A 5657-nucleotide genomic window follows, 5' to 3' on the forward strand; every position below is an offset into this window, starting at 1 on the left:
CTCTCTCTCTCTCTCTCTCTCTCTCTCTCTCTCTCTCTCTTCCCAGAGAGGTAAAGCTATTTTCCCAGTCAAGGCTTCTTTTACAAGTGGCAGGATAAAAAGGGGAGTGATAAAAGGATAACATTTCAGAAGAGAAACTTGACCAACACTACTAAAGCCAGGTTCAGATATTATTTTCTTCTTTCGGCCTAGATATTACAAAAATTCCGATGGTAAGGTTTAAAACACTGCTCTTAACAGTAGGAATCAAACATTTCCCTGAAAAGTGCCTATTTTTTCTTCTTCCTAGGGCACAGCTGTGATGCTATTTAACCTGATCCTACCACCTATTTTCTTCCCGGGCTCATTGTCCATGACTTCCTGTGTTGGATCCTTTCTTGCGCATTTCTTTATTTTTGATTCCTGACATTTTTTTGTTACCATTCTGTAGCCTAGTGAAGGCTAGTCCAAGTCCCATGAGGTGGCAGCGACAGAGCCTGAAGAAGCGTTAGATGGTGGTTCTTGGGAGAAAGATGACTTAAGTCACACAGTCTTTGGACTGAAATTTGGTAGCACCACTTTATATATGGGGACAAGGGCAAGGGAGAATCTCTTTCTAAAATATCCAACTATTCTATAAGCCTGATGCCTGTATTTACAGAAGTGAAGGCAGACAAGTGTTCCTGGCCTCTGGCTGAACATATGAGGCCATCTGTCATTGTTTCTGTAAATCTTATGCAGTTAGTTTTATTATTAGTTTTTAAAAATGTGCTTCTGAGATCCTTCACATCCAGAGTCAACCCTAGGGGCCTGTGTCTTTTCCAGGCCATTGTGCCTCAGAAGCCAGGGTTGCTGGAGGCATTTGGGATTGAATGTATGGAAAATATTTTCATAGTGTGTTGCAGTGGGCTTTGCTTTCTGTCCCAGCCATCCAGCCATCTCAGAGAAAGACACAATCAATTTGATATGGTGTAAGTACTTGTCAAATTGTTTATTTGCCATTCACACTAGTTATAATATTGGATTTACAGAAGAAACTGTGGTACAAAGGAAATAAGGCTCCAATAGCCCCTGGGTGGCAGCAGCCCAGCTGCCCTACATAAGCTGGGCATGCAGACCCTCCCAGGAGAAGGGCAGCTGTCACCCCTGATGTGCACAGTGCACTGTGTCAATGAGAGCTCGCTCTGCTATGTTAGTTAGAAACACCCTAGTGAGGGCATGCTGGGTATTCTCTCCTATCTTATCTGGTTGAAGACCTGAACTGGACAGTTCCCCTTCAGCAAGTGTTCAGTATGTCAGTACCGGGGAAAAGAAGCCCACGCGTTAATTTTCAGGATGCTCTGTGACCAGAGGTAATAACTGCCACACAAATAGACATTGGGTGGACACTCAAGTAGAAATATGCTTTCCATAGATTTTTCAATAGATGTGTTACGCTGTCATTTCAATTTGGAAGTTTATTCTTTCCACTGATTTTTATACATCCAGAATAACACATATAACCAACAGTTCTTTTTTGTTTTTTGCACATTAATTTCCCCTAGAACAAAAAGTGAACTTAAAAAAATTGGAACCATGCTATTAGCTGTTTACAAAAGTGGGTATCTCATTTTTAAGTCTAAAATAAAGTAGAAAGAAGCATTTTTTTCTACAGTATTTAGCCAACATAAGAAAAAGTCCTTTGAAACACATAAAAATTGAAAAAAGTTATTACAGGCATTAACAATATTTTATAATGAAGCTTAAAATCTATTTACATACATAAATACAATTAATTTTGTTGATACAACCCTTCTGGAAGGGAAAAAATAAAAAAGCCATAGGATCAGCTTTATCAATAGTGACCAGGCTGAAGGGAAGGGAAAAGTTTCCCAACAAATAAACAAATCAACAAAAAGCCCCAAGCAAATGTATAGTCTAGAGTAAACAAAACCGTATTTTCCTCAGATGTAAAAAAATGTTTTCTGAGATTACTGTCAATCTATCTTTTCATGTATAAAAGACCCAAAACATGTCATCCCCCCCAAAAGCAAAACCATCAAAATAAAAAAATGCCAGGACGGAATGTCCCAAGGAAACAGGTATTTCAAGACAGAAATCTGCAATCCTTAATTGCAGGACATTTGAGTGAAACCATTCATTTCCTTTCCAATCAGAGCATTTCTGTTTATCTGCACAGAAACTGTAGGCAGCAGAAAGGCTGTTTACTCACTGATTGTAATTTACCCGGGAAGGCTTCTGCTGCTGCTTTTGGAGAGCAAGCAGATCCAAAACGGCTGGAAACATTTCTGTCCTGCTGGAAGAAACCCATAAGCAGGGGAAAGGCTGACTCACCCTGTTCTTGATGCAAAGTGAGGAGAACTGGACCTCCTTGTGTTCTGGACATTTGGTATGGGGTGGGTGTGTGCTCTCTCCTTACAGAGAATGGGAGAACGAGGGAGGGAGGGAGGAGGAGGAGTTTGCAGGAGGAAGCAGGGAGAGGAAAAGGGAGACGGTGAAGATGCGGCAGACAGGGAGAGAATATATATATTCAAATAGTGAGGACAGCAAGAAGTGGAATACATGTCTGTGTTGAAACATATATAGTGGTAGGAATAAGCAGTACAAATGGCTTATTCAATCTTTCTTCTCCTGGACCAAAACTCCTAGATACAGCCAGTTATTACATGATTAAGAATCTTGCTGACATCTTACGTTACCTGGAAGCAATGAATACAAAGATACCTTCATTTACCTGCAGGTTGTGAGTACAATTCCTCAGCAAGAAAAATATGTGAAAACTATTTCCAAAATAACTACAGTTGGAGATTTTTTTTTTTTTTTCCCTGAAATGACTGAAAACTATGTGTGTTGGTAAGGGTTGGTGAAACTCTGAACTGCCAAACTGGTAAGTCTACAACAAAGTGACAAGACCTTTCCATAAAGGCTTTGAGATGTGAGAGATTATCTAATTCCCTGCTTAGGATATTAGGCTGGTCTTGAGTTGAAATATCTTCAGCTATGAGAATTAAGATGAAAAATATAAATTTTTCTTTCATCCTTCCCCAGCATTTTTCTCAGGTCAGATATGGTAACATGTGCTGAAAAGAATAAGTTAATTTGGGGAAAATGGGCTAATAGTCCATTCCAAAAACTATATCTTTAATTTCTCTAACATTTGATAGTAGTTTAGCTGTAAAAATATACTGTGGAATAATTTATGAAACTGAATTTTGGGAGGCATTATATCTAAAATGAAAATGAGTATATTCTGAGTTTCTGTAAGGTCTGTTATAATTCTCTAGATAAGAATAACCTGACGTCACAAGCTGCTTCTCTCTTACCAAAGTGCTACTGCATCTGTGTAAAAAACAAATAATCAATATATATATATAAAACTCAAAACAAGTTGTTTTTAAATAAGTCCAGCTGTTTTGCTGCCTGCAGCCAAAGATCTAATTCAAATGCGTAAATTTCTAAAATAAAAATCAAACACTGTTCTGAAGTCCTGCTTTCAAACACTCTTTAGAGTTGACCTGAAATTGTTTTAACTAATTCAAGAGGTACATTAAATAACCAGATCATTTAGAGCACACATATGTCAAAATCAGCAGTTAGTATTTCCGAGTTGTACAAAACTGCATTCTGACCAAGTCCTCCAATAAAAATAGTGCCATGAAATTTACAGTGACATCGGATACACTTGACTTGTAGCCATGAGCAGCAGTGACATGAATCTTTCCTGTCATGCTGGTGCACACAGATGGAAGTGCACACACCCCCAGGGTAGGGTCTCAGCCTGGTCGAAGCAAAAACAAAGGTGTTGTCAAGCAGTCCAGATGGGTTTCCTACACAGGTAGAATGATGTTCTCCCAAGTGATTCCATCCAGTCAGGCAGAAACTGGCTCATCCAGGTCTGATTTTGGATTGACCCTCTTAAAATTCAGCTGGGCTCCTTTGGCCCTCAAAGTTATTTGGTTTTCTCCCTCCCACTCCTACTTTTGGGGGATAGCTAGAAATTCTGTTCTGCATTAATGACTGAATATTGTATCAAAGAGAAATGTTTTCTTGTGCCCCCAGTAGTGAGAGGTTAAGGGATTCCTAAATTCATCATTTGGTTCCTATGTAAATAGTACTCCACACGGCTCCCACTGGATGTGTTCTGTTACAGAGCATGTCTGAAATTATCAGGCCATGGTGTAAGTACACCCCAGGCAGAAATTCAGTCCTTTTCAGAGGCGTAATCATTGGCACCTGCCTGAACCCTTTGGGACTAGAGCTGACCTTCTGTCTGAAGGGAAGAAGCCAGATCTGAGACCCTTTGTTGACCCTAGCAGAAAATTCTCTATTTTTGATCCTTGGAGTGACCCTCAGTTCCTAAAATCCCATTAAAAACATTGCTGCATGAGCTACCAACTTGTTTAATTAACATGAAAGGGAGTTTAATGTAAACAATATTTCCAGATAACCAAGTGATCACATTACCCATTTGTTTTTTCCAGCCTTCTTCAATGTGACACATTTAACTTTGGCTACTATAAAAAAGCATAGTACTTGATATTTTTCTTAATATAAGTACATTTAAATAATTAGAAAAGTATCAACACATAAGTAACTGTCTGAACATCAAGATATATAAATATCTAGGGATTCCTTGTGGGAATACAGTAGTTAAAAAAATGACCCAATGCTGTAGCTGTCTCAGAAACATAAAAAATAAAACAACTACACGTAAGTCCCAAAGAGAAGTTAAATAAAACTTATAGAAATGGGAATCCTATTTCTCAATTGTTAAAGCAAGAAAGAAGCAAATATATATATATATATATATATATATATATATACCATCCAGATGCAAATACGCATTTTGCAATTTATAAGGTGCAGAAAAGAAAATCAAAAATAAGAATTGGATGCCAAACAAGATGAACTGTGTCCTCCCGCTCCCCTCCCCCAACCCCTAAAATTCCACTCTCTGGAATAAACAACTTGGTTAAAAAGTTAAGTCAAGGGTATAAAATCTTTCTTTTATTCACAGCATTGCTAAATCAGAAGCATTCACAGTTTCCCTCTGGGAATCATCCTGTTTGCCTTACAACGTGCCCACGTCACGGTGGTCCTGTGGACACCAAGTCGTGCCCTGCTGGGAAGACGGATGGGCCCAGGGCCGACAGCGGCGCGAACTGCGAGGCTTCGGAAGCACAGGAGGCAGAGGCCCGGCGTGAGCCGGGGCAGGCGCGGGCGGCCGGCGGCCGGGGGCGCGGGCGGAAGATGGCGAACGTGGGGCTGCAGTTCCAGGCGAGCGCCGGGGACGCGGACCCACAGAGCCGCCCCGTGCTGCTGCTCGGGCAGCTGCACCACCTGCACCGCGTGCCCTGGAGCCACGTCCGCGGGAAGCTGCAGCCCCGGGTCACCGAGGAGGTGAGCGGGCCGCGGCCGCCATGCGCCCCGCGGAAGCGCAGGCCCGGCGGCGTTAGGCCCCGCCCGGGACCCGGCCTGGAGCCCGCGTCAGTCCGCTCCAGGGCCCAGCCATTGTCCCGGGCCGGCGCCGCCTGCCAGGCCGCGACACCTGCGCGCAGGCCTGCACCCGCGGCCGAGTGGCAGCCGCCACCTGCCTTTCCGCGTGGCGCCCGGCCCCTGATCCCGCGCCAGTGGAAACAGGCCAAGCCCCAGCCGACGCGGGGGCCAAGTATTCGAAG

General features: G+C 42.4%; 1 protein-coding gene across 2 annotated transcripts in view; it reads right to left on the reverse strand.

Annotated features, from left to right (window-relative positions):
* Positions 1-1421: 1421 nt before the first annotated feature.
* The window catches only part of Runx1 (runt related transcription factor 1), a 275103-nt gene continuing 270867 nt past the window's right edge, over positions 1422-5657 (reverse strand). For both annotated transcript variants that reach the window (XM_004634352.3, XM_004634349.3), the window contains one exon: positions 1422-5210. The gene's annotated coding sequence lies outside the window, so the exon portion shown is untranslated. The remainder of the gene's footprint in view (positions 5211-5657) is intronic.

The sequence above is a fragment of the Octodon degus genome, unplaced genomic scaffold, assembly GCF_000260255.1.
Source record: "Octodon degus isolate 3935 unplaced genomic scaffold, OctDeg1.0 scaffold00061, whole genome shotgun sequence".
NCBI classification, from domain to species: Eukaryota; Metazoa; Chordata; class Mammalia; order Rodentia; family Octodontidae; genus Octodon; species Octodon degus.